Below are 17287 nucleotides of genomic sequence, written 5' to 3'. Positions count from 1 at the left end.
ATATAGAAGGTGGCCCAAAAGAAATCATCCTATCGGAAAATTTATAATTTTTGCGCGTGGTGACACTTGGGAACTAAACAGCCGTAATACACAAACGGGAAAGCAATGGAGCGCGTTAAGGCCAAAATAAAAGTTACCATCACTCAAAATTATTATTTTTTATTCAGTAAGAAAGTTATTAAGATTAAATTTCTATCACCTTGTATATGTATGTGCATATTTTTTGAAGCTATTAAAAATATTCCATTTCATTAATCAAAAATAAAACTAATTTTTCGAGTGTTATTTTTTCATTCTGAAATAATGATTCTTTTGTGATGTGTATTTTTTTGATGAAGAATAATTTTTATTATAATTCATCAAAAATAATTATTACTTTAAAATTTTTTTTTTTGTTAAGAATATTTTTGTTTAGAATTTTATATTTTTCTCCAAAAACAATCAACATTTTTCTAATTTTATTAATTTTTTAATTTTTTTTAAATACATTCCTTCCGCGTTATTTGTGCTTTTACAGTCTATAAAAACATTTCGAGTATGCAGAGTTATACCCCTTTGAATTTTGGTATATTAAAGTGCAAATTTCAAGTGGCGCTATGAAGTGGTTTGGATTTTATATAGAAGATTTCTGAGGACACTAAATGGTGACCATTAGATTTTAGTTTTAACCTTATTTAATTAAACCTAACCTCAGGTAGGTGAATAAGTAGCTAATAGCTCTTTCTGTCATTTCCACTATATTTCATGCCCATTGTGGGTTACAAACTCAAACCGTACCAGATGGTAGTCACGTACAAGTGAAATTTCATTGATTTGATTTTTTGTTAAAATTAGCTTTTCATAGTTATGTCCTGTCTCCGAACAATAGATATAGCACAATAGATAGTGGCACTTTTTGAAAATGTTTTTTTCCAAATTCCTTTTCGATATAAATTTTTGAATTCCAATGCCATTAATTCCGAGTATTTCGGAATTATGATTTTAGTAGAGTTTTATTTCACTAAAACTTGCACCAGGTATATAAAGCTCTGCTTCAATTTTTACATATACATATATACTTACCTACATAAGTGGATATATGCAGTTTGCGGTTGCATGCATGTTCACTTGCTGCATGCTACATTTTGGCATGTGGCATTAAAGTACGTGTATGAGCTTTTTCTTGTTTTATCATCATTATGTGCATATATACTTGAAACATGCAACATGCAGAATATTTATTAGTTTCCATCTAATAAAGCCTGCTGTTGCTGCTGCTGTTGCTATTTTCACATCATCAACGTCAAGAGAAGATCAGATGCAGCTGCAATTGTTATACATACACACATAGAGGTTTCAAACTTTTTGTAGACACCATAATGCACAAACTCTTGCTCTAAAATATACAAAAGCTTACTATTACACAGCGGGGGTTAGCCAGCCTCAGGGTATGCAGCGCATTTTGCACAATCTCTAACGAGGCATCTGGGCTTCCGTCAGGAAGGCTCCCAAAGCGTCCATGACGCGGTACGAGCGAATTTGAGAATAGCGGAATCTTACCCCCATGAGAGTACGAAGGCTGCAATGTAGCGAAATTCGCGAGGAGTACAACCAAGAGTGGCAACAATGATGGCAAAAAGGCAGAAGAATAAAACATTTGACCCCTCACCTGCACGCTTGGATCAATAGGCCAAGCTAGCTGAGCTAACTGATTCTGTCAGTTCTGTGAGGTCAAAATAGAAAACCCTGAACATATTAGACTTTCAGGCTTAGGATATAGCAGCAGAATCTGATTTGCACAATGAGTGCCAACAAACTGGTTCGACAAAGACTTTCCTCGGTTCATCAAGTGAGACATAGGAAACGTATTTGTGAAGATATTAATATTGAAATGTCCAAAACGCCTTCCTTACGAATGAAGATATTAATTGACGGTCCCAGAAGGAACAGCTAAATTAAGAGGTGGAGGGAGTGATTTTAGTCCGTAGGTGCTCAGCCTCGGAACGGGCGATCGAATCGGGCGTGCTTATAGTTCGAGCTTCTTTCGAAGATTTAACATCTTGGTTTGCATACCAAAAACTAAAACATAGCGCCACACACATATGTAAGTGTATGCACAGGACCTAAGGCAAGGTATAAAAAATTAAGCAATACGAAGACATTTTATTTATTTTATTACTTATTTGAATTTCAAATAAAATTTCACTTTCAAACGATTTCCAATTGTCAGGCGGGTATTGACTTTAATGGACATTTATTGTAGTGATTGAATTTTCATGATCTTTGCATCTTTAAAAACTATTTAAATTCAATTAAATAAATTTGTAATAATATCATTTCAAAACAATAATTTAATTCATATAACTAAACAAAGCACCTACCTTTAGAATGACTTCAATATTTATTCTCAAAGTCTGTATTTTCCTGTTTTTCTGTTAGGTTTGTGGAGTAAAACATTTCAAATTTTATCTTATCTTTTTATCTTATCTTTTAACGACCCTTTCGTGAAAGATCTAATGGGTTACAATGCTCTGCAAAATTATTCCTCGTAAAATTTTAGGGTTTTTCAGTAAGAGCGCTTCAACTTTTGAACTTTTTTTGAATAAAACACAAACGGTTTGACTTTTTTAACTAATTTTTTTTCTATTATCGAGTTTGAACATTTAAATTTAAGTATGAAATTCGATTTCTTTTGCATGACCACCGCGTACACGTTTTACGAAGTCCAATCGTTAAACCCAATTTTCGACCACTCTTTTGCATAAATCGGCCGAAATTCCAGAAATTTCGCGTTCAATATTGGCTCTGAGCTCACAAATCGTCGCCGGTTTGTTACTGTAGACCAATGACTTCATATAACCCCAAAACGGGACGGCTTGTTAAATGGACCGTAAAATGGCCGTAATGCTCTTAAAGTAGCAGCAACAGAACGATTATTTTCATAAAACATTTGCACAATTTGCAATCGTTGCTCAAGTGTGTAGCGTTCCATGATGAAATGTATACTAATGAAGTTTATAAATGACAAGCGAAAAATAAAAAATATTGCGTCGTTCGCCCTCCCTATCGGAAAAAGTTGAAGCGCACCTATTGAATAACCCTATATATGCACCGTAACAACATATTTCTCTCCCATATGTATATATATAATAAGGTAGTAAACCTTTCCAGATATAATCAGTTACCAAAATACCTTGGCAATTAAATTAATTCAATAAAATAGAAATAGACAAATAAAAAAATTTTCAAAAAACTAAAACTCCAACATGCGGTTAATTTACTATGGAGGAAAATTATAAGAATCGAACGTACTTTGCTCCTTATAGATTTGAAACGCTATTGGGCAAAAAAGTATCGTCATCCAGGTCAAAGTGTTCACAGCGCCTTGCACCTTTTAATTTTATTTGGAGGGGAATGCGACATATAAAATTCAACTCCACATCCGAACTATTTCAATATGTTTGCACTTTGCTTTTCATTTTTTAATATGTTGTCTAATATTACAGAGCAATACATTACAGAAATGTCTTTTTAAAATTTAAAATAACTTTCACACTTTTTAGAAATAAGTTTTGATTTTAAGTTGACTTTACTGGCGAAAAAATGCAAGAATCAAACGAATTCAAAATTTCAAATTTTTAGATATTTTTCAAATAGCTGAATCTCAGTTAGAAATGGTCATAAAAAAATAAATATTTAATACATTAATGTTAGGTGGTTGGCCGAGCTGCTCCTCCTATTCGTGGCGTGCGTCTTGATGTTGTTCCACAAGTGGGGAGGGCCTACAGTTTCAAGCCCACTCCAAACGGCAGATGATTTTGTATAAGCAGCTTTTTCATGACAGAGATACACAAGGAGGCTTGCCATTGCCTCCTATCATTTTGCTTTTTCATACACGGAGATCTGAATCTACTCACTTCTGAATGGTAATTACGCATTAACCCAACGCTTCAGAAGTTCGCTTTGAATGGTAAATTTGGATTTTTTAGTTATTATGTAGACAAATATTTTACAAGGTGGCACAAAATTAATCATCCCTTTTGGCTTTTGAATAATTTTTTTACGAAATATGAAAAAAATTGATTTTGAATGCGGAAATCTTTATGTATACTTTTACGCGCTCTACCGCTTGTACGTTTGTATGCTGCAGCTGTCTAGTTACAAGTGCCAAATATGATTGCCATAGGAGGGCATTCGCAAAAATGACAAATCTTAGACGATAGGGTCACAAATTTCGCATCAACTTGTATGTATACATGCACTTTGGTCAGTTTAACGCCCAGCTTAATAAGTGTCTAGTTGCTTCAAATAATCAAAATTTATGTCATGTCTAATTTTTTGATTTATTCAATAACCAAATTTGTTTCAATATTTCAAATTATCTGATTTTTTAATATTTATAAAAGCAGTTTTTGCAGGCCTTAGCACATCAAAAGCCATAATGTCAACACGTTGCTTTGTTGTTTTTCAATTGTGTGGTTGCATGAAAAATGGCGGTCCATACCTCTGTGACACTTGTCAGAATTTTCTATGCTAGAGCGTGTTTCATTAGGCTTGTTTTGGTGGTGCCATTGCTGGTGCAACTACTATTGTCAACGGCAAAAATGCGGTTTCATCGGAATGAAAAAGTCATTAATCAAATTTTCACACTCAGCTAGACCACCACCAAAACAAAACAACCAATGGACAACAGACAACAGACAACTGGAGTTGAACACTGCAATTTTCCGCCAACATTTTAAATAGCTTCCAGCGTCAGCAAAGCCGCCCGACATGGCACAAAGACACGATCAAATAACCAAATTATATGCGTGTGATTTAGAGGTCGAAAACAATGTCATGATACAAAATTTATGTCGCGAATCGCTGAAAGAGTCAGATAGGCTACCGAGCTCTAGCGCGACAGTAGCGACTTTAGCTTGGATTTCCAGTTTGTTTTTTGCATTTTGGGAACGCTATGAGTTACAGGTATTTAGTGTTGCTTAAACTTAATTTCTACCAATAAATATTTATTAATACTTTTCATAGATTTAACAAATTATGAAAAAGAAGAAAAAACGATAAAATAATACACTGAATATTGCTTATAACTCAAACTGTATGCATTCAAACAAGAAGTTGACAAATGTGCTCAGCCAACTTGCCTAAAGACTTGTCAACAAACTGGTTTCGTGACATACATGTATACATACATCCATGCACGCATTTGTATGGCCGTTTGGTAGACGCTAAGGCGGCGTTAAGTGTTTGCTAGTCAATAGAATTGAAAAAAATTGTTTTTTATATGGGCAGCATTTCAAGATCATAAGAATTCCATATATTATGTAAAACAGTATTGCGTGCTTGTAAAATTAGCAATTTTGAACAATTGAGAACAGATAAATGTTTTGAAAAGTAGAAAAATTAAGTTTTCATAATTCGTGAATAGGCTTTTGTTACCAAATCAATAAAATGTTGAGCCATTGTGATTTTGTTCGCATATTTCATTACAAATCAAAGCTCACATACATATACATATATTGTATTATATATACATACGTAAGTAATTATTTATTTGATTTGTTATGTTTGTTAATTATTTCTGAGTATTTGGTTTTTTCAATAGATGGTTTAAACTGGTCTCCCCTTGAGAGGTCAACATTCCAAAAACATTTATTGCAGGCTTAAGTGTGTCTTCTCGACTGCCACGCATATTAATTAAGTGTTCAAAATAGAAAAAAAAATCATATATCTGTATGCCCCCAACTGTTTAGTTGACAAGCAGTCAGGCAAATATTAATATGGGTACATTTGACTAACGAATTAACGCTGAAGCTTAGCCACCAATTTAGCAGCAACAGTAATACCAGCCAACTTAGTCGCCATACTCGTATTTACATATCTATTGGTATACATGTATGCATGTATGGGTAGAAAATATTTACATATTGATACAAATGCGCTTCTAAAAGCGAATGCTAGAACTTACCGCCATTTTGCAGCTTTGACAAATATTAGCTGCCTTATTATTAAATATTTATGATTCATTTTCGTTGTGTTTTGATTTTATTTTTCGTGTCATCAATTATGTTTGCCAACAAGCCACTTAACTCACCTGAAAAATAAAATGAAAAGGAATAATTGAAAGGAGATTTTATCACTTGCGCATAAATTAAATTTAAATAATCAATTTATAAATTTCGAGAACTCGAAATTTGTGTTACTGAATAATAGAATAAGTGTAAGCTTTTGACACGATTTTGCATGCCAAAATTAGTTCACAGCATTTCTAATGCAGTATCTTTTTCCCTTCTCTTCTGCTTTTATACATTTGGGAATCTTAATTTTAAAGTAGCCAATTAACAGTTGGCACGACTGTAGCTGCTAAAGAAACTTCTGGCCAGTTTTGGGAAATTTGCATACCTATTCGGTGCATATAAAAAAATCTTTAAAAAGGGTTGACAAAAAGACTCAACTGACTCAAGCATTTCTGAAAAATATTTAATCTGTAGGCTAGAATGTAAAAAGTGAACTGAAAAGAATTAAAAAAATGTATGTATAATATTGAGCTTTAATCAACGTGAAAAATTTTGGTATAGAGATTTCTAAAATGAAATATCTTCGGTATTTTAAACATTTGTATAACTTTTTTTTTAATTTTTTTTTAAATACAGTTAATCAACTATCTTTTTGTTAAAAATTACAGTGTATCTGCTTACTAAACGTAGTGACGTTTCGATCGATTTTCTGACGTGCGTACATAATATACGAGCACGCATGCCAGCACTTTGCTAGACCAGTATTTTGCACTGATTTTTTTAATATAACTCAAAAAACTATGGGATCCTGATTTGAAGCTTTTATACAATGCTACTAATGAAAAAATCAGACGAGGTCTGAGGTGGGCTGTTTTTCAAAAATTACAAAAAAAATGTCTCCTCTAAAATTTTGCACAAAAAATTTAATTTTTTTCTCCGATAAATTTTTTTTAAAAGTACATGTAATTCAAAAAAATAAAAAAAGTGAACATTTTTTAACATTAAATAAATTTCAAAATAATAAACCTTTTTTGAAAATTTTCAATTTACTTCTTAGGTTGCCACAAAAAAGAGTAATGAAAATGACTTCATAGTTTTTCACAATATTTTTCTAGAAATCTATATACTTCTACATTTGCTTGAACCAATTTTCAAAGCACTTTTGGCACTCAGAAGTGGATACCTCCAAAATGAGCTGTTTAAAGCCTTCAACAAATTCCTCAAGCAGCAGCAAATAAATGTGAAAATTATAAATTTTAGAAAAGATATTATATGGATGGTAAGATTGAAAAATTGGTTTGAGCTTACTCTTCCGAATTTTTTGGTTTCATTGATGAATCTTAATAGGTCCGCAAGAGGAAGAGTATGAACTTTATCCATACTCAGAACATTGCACCTCAATAGCCTAAGTCTGATTCTAGAAAACACTGGACAGCTACAGAGAAAATGCTCTGCAGTGCCCTCATTCTCACGGCAGGATAGGTATATTGAGCGATCAATGATTCCCATAGTAGTCATATGCCGACCATAGGCGTTGTACCCTGTAATTACACACACCAGTACTGTCAGATTTTTCGTACTAAGTTTTAGGAGAAAGGTCGCTAGTTTCCTGTTTGGTTCTTTCCCAAAGCACTTGACTACTCTGCAAAAGCCAAACTCAGACCAATGCCTTCTATGGGTAGATCTCATGAAGTCATCAATCCATAGTTGATTCGGTGCAGAATTAACACCTAGCAAGGGTTCAGGGCTTGGTGGTATGCTTGCAGAGCCAGTTTATCAGCCATCTTGTTCCCTGTAAAACCACAATGTCCAGGCACCCAAATAAAACAAATGATGTTGTGGTTTGCAACAGTGTTCAGTTTTGTCTTGCATTCACTGCCTAATCTCGAAGATCAGCGTCGGTAAGTATCTTAACCAGCTTAACTATAACTACAAATTCCGATATTAGTACCCCGTCACTTATTTTCAATCAGCCGCTAAGATATAAAAAAACATTGATTTACATTTCCGCCCTCCAGCAAAGAAGCTTTACTAAATATTTACTTGGCACGTCTTAATATTTTACACCGAGAAATCATAATCGTTTTTATTGCAACTAAATTTTAATACTGAAACCTTAACAGTTTTAGGCTTAGCTTGCCTTCGAAATTGTCCATTGATTCTTTATTTTGTCCCATTAATGAAGGAATCAAAATTTTATACGGCTTCAAGAAAAGCTGTCTTGAGGCAAAAATTTAGGTTTACCATTGCTTGGTGGGGAAAATAATATTCGGATCTCTACGCGAGGGTCGAGTCATTGACTTTAAAACTAGGCACAAACATTCCTTCCATACGTGAGGAAACATATCTATTATTTATTTATTTGCCCTTTTAATCTCTTTTCTTCATTACTAAAGCCAGCTAGAACTATTACTATTAATGCGAGCTGAACTAATATAAAATATACTAAGACAAAAATTCGACCACCAAAAATATTATATTTTATTAAATTAGAGCAAAATATGTTGAATATTTGTGCGCTTGTTGCCAAACAAAAAGTGAAGTAGTAAAAACTACAAATTTGTTTATTGTTTGCCATAAACATAAAACTATAAGTATAAAAAGCAACAGCAATAGCAGCAAAATTTTGTTGGACAACTGATATTAGAACTTTGTAAATTATTTATATAAATGATGTATACGCTGCTTCCCAGCGAGGAAAGTCGTAACTGGTGAACACAGTAACTTCACTAGTACTTATGCTGTGAGTAGCGAGATATGTTTTTCAGTATTCAACGTAAAAGCTCACCATTCTCACACATTACCACAGCGGCTTCGTGGGATGTCTATGGCTGCTTTATAATACGCTTAGGTATAGTTGTTGAATTGAAGCGGGCAGGAAGGTTGTGTTATAATCAAACACTTAACTGTAAATTACGCTGTCCCATTTGAATTCTAATAAAATTTAAATTATCAAATTTATAGCATCAATAATCGTATAAGCGAAATGAATGTTCTACCCTGTGACAGAGCTGAAACAAATTTTGTTCTCTCATAGATATAAATCGTCGAATTTAGCACTAATCCCGAGCCAAAGAAATAGTGGCGCAATGGAGGGCAACTGACATTTACTAAAACATCGCCGTGTAAAATTCTCAAGTGTAAAAAAAACTTGTCCCTAGTGAATTTGTCACTTAGTGTATTTCCCTGCCGGGTGTCGTTAAGCAAAGTGTGCATATGTAAGAACGTATGTATGTTTTTGAGAATATCCATGTATTTTGTTAGGTAACCCAAACATTTTTGGAATGAGTACAATTCATGTAAAATAACTGCATGAAAGAAAGTTTTTGTGGTTTTTCAACGTGAGCACGAGTACAGCGCTGTTACTGTGGTGGGGTATCGTTCATTGTTGCATACCATTAGAAGGTATTGGGTTCGCACTCTACTGTAAGATATGAATTTTCTAAATGATAAAAGGAGTCTGTTTTAAACAAGCACAAACAATGGCAAGCCTCCGAGTGCGTTACTGTACTAAAAAGTCTAGGCGGTCATCACCTTTCGGAGGCGAGGCTTGGCCTAAAGCTTTCGCGATTGTAAGCATTACTCTATTTTTATTTCTCTACATATGTACGTGTGTAGCAAATGTGAGTTATTTCGTGTATTTTCTGCTTTGTTTAATATGCACAAACTTACAGTTACGTATATAAAAACCCTCACACAAAATAAAAAATTAATTCAGTTCAGTTCAGTTTTGCTGCATTAGTTTTTGTTAAGCAGATATTTTGATAATTTTATATATAAAACAATTAGTATATTTTTTACAGTTTCAGTTGGCGATAGATACGTGCTAACATCGGATAATACGTTTTCTATATAATACGTTTTTTATTATAAACCAACAAAAAAAAAATCAACAACAAAAAACTACATATATATTTTAATCTTTAACTTATGGTATCAAGTTGAGCATTTGGAGAAAATTGGCAACATCGTATGGAAAAAAAATTGTCAAAAATCAACGCGAGTTTTGAGCGACTTCAAACTTTTTATTATTATTAAAAAGTAGTAAATTCTTATGCAAATTCTTTTAAATACGGAAATTTTGTAAAAAGTTAAGATTTCAGGTCTGTGCTATCAATAGCTATGTTTTTATATACAATTTGCGAAAAAAAACTTGAGTACGAAAACATTTCGAATATTGTGAAAGGGTCACTTTATCCCTGATATATGCACAGCTGGTGGTAAATTTGAAACCATTTTCTTTCTTTTAATTAAATAGACGTTTTTGTATCACAATGATTAGACATTTAAATAAATGATAAATGATAAAAATTAAAAATAATATTGAAATACAATATATAAAACCTTTTGGTTTTCCCTGAAAAATTCGTAGGGTACAAGTATTTTAAGAGCCTCTTTTATGCAAAATAAACATTCTATGTCATAAGTTAAGGATTCAATTCCAAAAAGAGGTTTTTAAATATTCCGAAAGGAGGCTTATTAAATGAGTTGAGTTTGGCAGATTATTTCCACATTATGTCAATTTTTTTCAAAGTATTCGTATAACTCAGGTTAACCCTTGGGCCTTCACTCTGTAACCTGCGTCATCAAAATGCAGTAAGGGTTTTTTATGAGACTAAAAGCACGCCAGTCCATTTCACAAAATACGAAGGATAATGGAATACAAGATTGCGCCTTCCCAAGCGTCATGACGTCAGAACAAAAAATAAATGAACAAAAGAAAGAAAAGGAATTAGCAAAACTGAGTTGAAAGCCAAGAATGATAGAATAAGTAGTGCACAAGCATACATTTGCATATAAAAGTATGCTTATTTTCTGTATTTGCGTCACTCAATTGTTCAATTCTCCAAAAACAGAGTGGAGGTTTTCGGAAGCCGCCAACTACTCTTTCCCCTATATCGTACCAAAATAACTAGTTCTGACAAATAACTTCTGACTTTGAATAGAAAAGAGAGATAAAATTGTACTTATATAGCTTTATTTGGCATGGTGACCAGTTGTAAAATTTTTTTGGACTAAAAAATCATTTGACGCCTCATCGATGGGACTAAAATTTATTTAAGCAGACCATTTATCGAACGAAAAATCCCACCTTGACCCATTTAGAGTGCTCCAATCGAGTCCAAATGTATGACCGACCCCCACTAACTTTGGATGGCCGATCCACCCATGCCAGTGGCACACCCCCTGGAACTCCCCTGGGGGGTTCCCCACACAATCATTTCAAAATATCACCATTTTTTGCCTTTGCATGAGAGAAGAAACTAAAAAATTCAACCCACATTGGGGAACATCAGAATTCGTTTTAGAGGTATGGTTCCTTCGGCAAAGTTTCTTATTTTGATCCCTGGAATATGATTTTCACAGAGCAATGGGCGATTTTTTTGCCTCCCCACAAATCGACCCGGCCTAACTTATATATATATATCTATATTCACCAATTTCGTATATAATAGGTTGTCAAAAAAGTCTTGCGGTATTTTTATTGAATTTTCAATTGTTCATAAAATTGGTTATAATAATGCGATTTAAGTCAAATATGCGCCGTTTTGTTCGATGACGAGTTCCCAACGAGATGCCAACTTCATAATGCCCCTCTTACAGAAGCTCCCTTCCCTATTGTCAAAAAACTCGGAGAGCCAATTTTCACACGACTCTCTTGTGGACAACTTCCGACTATCAAGATCGTTCGCTATGGACAGAAATAGGTGGAAATCACTTGGTGCGAGATCCGGACTATACGATGGATGCAAAAAAACCTCCCATCCGAGCTCCCGGAGCTTCTGGCGCGTCACCAAAGATGTGTGTGGCCTGGCGTTGTCCTGATGGAAGACAATTCGGCCTCTGTTGATCAAAGATGGCCTCTTCTGCATGAGTGCTGCATTCAAGCGGTCCAGTTGTTGGCAGTACAGGTCCGAATTGAGCGTTTGGCCATAGGGGAGCAGCTCATAGTGGATGATTCCCACCAAACACACAGAAGATCCTTCCTGGCCGTCAATCCAGGCTTGGCCACCGTCTGGGCAGCTTCACCGCTTTTCGACCACGACCGTTTGCGCTTCACGTTGTCGTAAGTGACCCACTTTTCATCGCCAGTCACCATCCGCTTCAAAAACGGGTCGATTTTGTTGCGATTCAGAAGCGATTCGCATGCATCCATACGGGCAAAAATGTTTTTTTGCGTCAAGTCGTGTGGCACCCATACATCGAGCTTCTTTTTGAATCCAAGCTTCTTCAAATGGTTTATAACGGTTTGATGACTCATGCCCAGCTCTTGGCCGATGCTACGGCTGCTACTATGCCGGTCTCTTTCGATCAATTCAGCGATTTTATCGCAATTTTCGACGACAGGCCTTCCGGACCGTGGCGCATCTTCGATCACCTCTGCACCAGAACGAAAACGTTGAAACCATCGTTGTGCGGTGAAAATGGAAACTGTATCGGGTCCATAAACTGCACAAATTTTATTGGCAGCATGAGATGCATTTTTGCCTTTATCGTAGTAGTACTGTAAAATATGCCGTATTTTCTCTTTATTTTGCTCCATGTTTGCTCTAATGCGATGCGACGAATACAACTAGAACTACGCGCTTGCAAAGACAATCGTGCGGAAATACCGCAAGACTTTCTTGACAACCTTTATTATTCGCCTATTACCTGTACTTACTTTTATATCTGCGACTGTAGTTAAATAATTGTACATATACAAGTACTAACACATAGTTCGAGTATAAGCTGAAAACTCACACACAGGGTATTAATTTTAATATTTTATAACATATCTTTTTCAAAGAGTAAAAGTACCTGGAATTCATTACCGTCAAACGCTCAACTACTTTACGTAAATACTTTACATACTTATTTCATAGTTACCCTGTGCGAAATCGATAGATTTTTAAATTGCGAGATTCTTACGAACATGAAACTATAAATATTTCACATTCTATATACGGTTAAATTAGATGAGGTATACTATATATATAAGTATACGAGTATATAAGTCTAAATATATTTAAGTATATAACAGCATTTAACTTTGGGTGGAGCGTAGAGCGAAAACAAAGTTATTAAAGTGGTTACGGTTGTTAGCAAGTTGTCTGAGATTATTCCTGTTAGTACTTGAGTTCCTTAGGTCAGCATCTATCACATGTCGCCAGGAGGTATTTGGTCTCCCGTAGCTTTTTGGGCCTTGCGGATTCCAACACTTTGCCGGCATCTTTGCACAGTGACGAACAATACAACCAAACCGTCTGCTTTTGATGGTTAACTCGGTGAGGAGTTCATTGCTCTATTCCAATAGGTCCGTATTGAAAAGATATGCGGCCACCAGATCCTTAAGATTTTGCGCAGGCAGGAGTTGACCAAAAATTTGCAATTGCCGGATCAGCACACGTGTTTGCGTCCTGGACTCGCAACCATTATCACCATGGATTTTGCATTCGAACTGAAGATTCGAAACTTGGTCTTGACTGGTAAAGATTTTGAATACCATATTTTGTTTAGTTGTACCAAAAAACACCGCTGGCTTTATTTATTCGATTTACAATGCCTTCGGACGTTACGATTGTTGGTGTTATTTTGCTCCCGAGATAACAAAGAATCCTTCTTTTGGTTGATTTTCCTCATATCTACTTTGAAATTTGGGGCATCATCCTCTAAGCAGTTAGAGATGAATTCGGTTTTGTTTACATTTATTTGAAGTCCCAACTTCACTTGCATGGGCATTCAGCGTATTTAAATTATTTTGCGAAGCCAGAACAAAATATGCTTGAGCGAAAATTTGCTTGACGCTTACACAAAGATCGTTTGAGGTGTCTTTATTCTGTTTAGTAAGAGCTTAGACAAACTTTTTGATGGGATGCTGGTTAGGGTGGTGCATTTGTATTTCTTACGTAGGCAGAGGTTGCTTTATTTAGGTACTTTCACCAGATCAGACAAGTAATTTTAAAGTATATAGTATATATTTTAATGAGATAATCAACGTTTATCCACCTCCAGTTGTGTAACTCAAAGCGACTTTGTACTACATTTCACCTTTAGCCGGGTAATTATTTCACGTGTTTGTGCGTTCTTTGGTTATATATTCAATAAGTAAAAGCCGTCATTAACTTTTGCGATAAAATGGTTAGTCTTACCATTTATTATTTGCACTAAGCTCTTCATCCTCATCCATCCTTCCTAAACTATCTCCTTGTCTCCTCCTAGGCTCTTACAATGAAAATAGGTAGCCCCAGAAATCCACGTATAGTCTAAATGCTATACCCTACCAAATTTCTTTCCACAGTTATTTGGGAAACAACTTTATCCCACCAAATTGCAGAAGCGAATTAAAATGTTTTGGGAGAACAAAAAATCAGGTTGTGTCTACCATCTTTATACTTGATGAATTTGATCATACTTGTTTAGTCACTATTAATTTACTTCTGACCAAATACAGACCATACTTACTACATTAACGATGGAAAAACATAAGAATAGAGGGGAGTTTCTGGTACTAAAAAACATTTCTGGTCAGGTGATTTACATTAAATTGCATCTTTCACTGATTTCATATTCAAAATTAAATTTTCGGAATTTACAACTCCGGATGATACAGAAACAATAGAATTGAGTAGATAAGATTTAAATATACGGCTTTGCATACTTGGTTAAAAATTACCTCAAAGGGCTGAACAAAGTGGAGTTTATATAAAAATATTTACAAACCATTAAAATTTATTGTTAAAATAATCGTTCTCCGATTATAACTTTTCCTGCGTTTTTGACATTTTCTGGTCACAAAAACCGATCACATGCGCTGGCTATTCGTCGATGAGTTGAACATTTTTAGCGCACGTTTTCTTTGCATTATGTTCAATTGCCAGTAAAATAAAGATTTGCTTTAGTAAGGAGAACATTGCCGAATTTCAAACAAAAGTTGCTGATGACCAGAATTTTTCGATTCCGAAACGTTCACAAAAATTAGGGTTGGCTTAAGCACAACCTGACGGCTTTAAGCAAAGTTTATATTCCTATAAAATTCTTCTCAGTCTAAAAATAAAGCCATTGCATTTAATTTGCTGATTTTGTTTTGGAGCAGTTTGAAAATGAAATTTGAAAGTAAAAAATAACTGAAATAATTCTTTAAGAAGACCATATTCTTTGATGAGGCTCATTTTCAGCTCAGTGGTTCGGTGCTGTATGTCTATAAAGGTGCTATGAAAATCCAAAAACTATTCACGAATAACCACTACATTCATCTAAACTAACTGTTTGGGGTGCTTTTTGGTCAGCTGGTATTATCGGTGCGTACTTCTTTCAATACAATGTTGCTGGCACCGTCTTTGTCTCTGTAGAGTAATATAGTTTGATAATTACCAGCTTTTTATGATCCAAATTGGGAAAGGGTGATCTTGACAATATCTGGTTTTCAGCAAGCCGGGGCTGCGCGCCACACAGAAAGTGAAGCAAACGAATTATTGCGGGCAAAGCTTGGCGATTCGATTTAATCTCGATTGACACATGGAACGGCCTAAAAGAAGCTGCGATCTAACCCTTATACCTTTTTTTTGTTGGATTATTTGAAGTGGACTCTGCTTGCCTTAAAGAACGGTATTCAATGACATGATTTGGTGGGAAAAGTGCTTGAAATTTGGATTGATGGATTTGACATTGCAATAATTAAGTTTAGGTGGGAATTTGTATACCGAGAGAATAGAAAATAGAAAAATCGAGTCAAAACCCAAACTGTCTAGTTCATATACTAAAATTCAATGATAGACTTCGTCGAATGTTTTGAAAAAATCTTCTCCAACTGCATCGACTTGATGTTGATTATTAAAAGCTGCGGTATGTTACGGTAGACCTAACTGACATAAAGCAATGCTGGGTAATTGAGATCCATCTCTTGGACCCGAAATACATCTTTTGTTTAAGAGTTGCTTGAAGTAATATAGAAACCGTTAACAATTTACAAATTTGCTGATTATTTGAAACGTTAATTTTATAACTATTTTTGAAATTAACCGTGACAGAGGTGACCTTACCAGCGTAAATAAGTACAGCACTCTCAACTGGTTTACTGAAAATAAATAAAAGCGAATAAGAAAGTGCAGAACATATTTTTTAGGGATGAGAAGAAAACCCATTTAATCAAGTTTGGGATGACAATTTTATATGCAAAGTGCCAGCAACCGCATTATCGAGCGTTAAAGAGAGGTCATCAAAATTAGAGTGCAAGAATCGATACTATCATCCGAGATGAAGTTATTGACTAAATTTAAATCCGTTTCAAGGTGGGAGCTAAAGAAATAAGCGAAAAGACTAGCCGACTTCAAAGAGGAGTATTTAAACATTTCGAATTAATTGTTTCTATTTGTAAAAGTTTAGGATTTTTTTGAAGAAACTTGAAATCAGCAAATAATGTCTCTCCTACAATACTTTCTATTTTCTTTCTACACTTTGGAAACTGCGGTAGGAGGTCTCCTCGAAAATTGTACCAGTATGAACCTTTGCGCTTTTCTAATGGTTTTGCTGGACTGGTGCAATTTTCGTTGCAGGGCCATCATGCTTACTCATGTATACGAACATATATATGAGGGTCCACTAATACAACTTAAATATTCAATTCGCTTACAAAAATTTGCATGTGGACTTTAACAAAATCCACTCTAAAATAATGGCAAATACTCACGTAGCTAAAAAATTGGAGCATAGTTGTAAATGTAAATATATATGCGGCTGTGAGTTTGTTTGGCTGTGTGTAGGAGAGGTTATCACATGGGCTTGACCCTTCTACTAAGGGATTTGTCCGCCATTATTGTGTCGCCAAAGTTTTATCATTATTTTCCAAACTAAACATAGTTTTTTACCGGTCGTACCCGTACACATGTACATATTCTGTATGATTTTGTGTATCGCTGTCGCTCAGCCAGCCCATCGCTGGATATTATCGCATGATGGCTCGCTTAGTTGGCTTAGCAAAGTTAACTGGCTGCCTTCATTGGCATTCATTACACACTCACATGAAAATAAAATTTTATGACATTACCGACAGCACGGCCAGCAATAAACAACAACAACCAACGGCAATAACAACAATAAGAGAAGCAACAAAAATTAGAGAGTGCCAGAACAATAATAGTAGAAACATCATGAAGGACATTGTGCTGCTCTAACGTGTGCTTGTCTAATACACGTAGTGCTGTTGCTATAGCAGTGGTTACAAAATCCTTGTGCCGACAATGTGGGCCGGCTTTTATCCCTGTTATTACAATGTTGGAAAATTAAGAATGTTTTTCTTTATATTTTTTTCG

This window comes from Anastrepha obliqua, chromosome 1, assembly GCF_027943255.1.
Source record: "Anastrepha obliqua isolate idAnaObli1 chromosome 1, idAnaObli1_1.0, whole genome shotgun sequence".
Classification (NCBI taxonomy): domain Eukaryota; kingdom Metazoa; phylum Arthropoda; class Insecta; order Diptera; family Tephritidae; genus Anastrepha; species Anastrepha obliqua.
Note: the sequence above shows the minus strand (reverse complement) of the source record.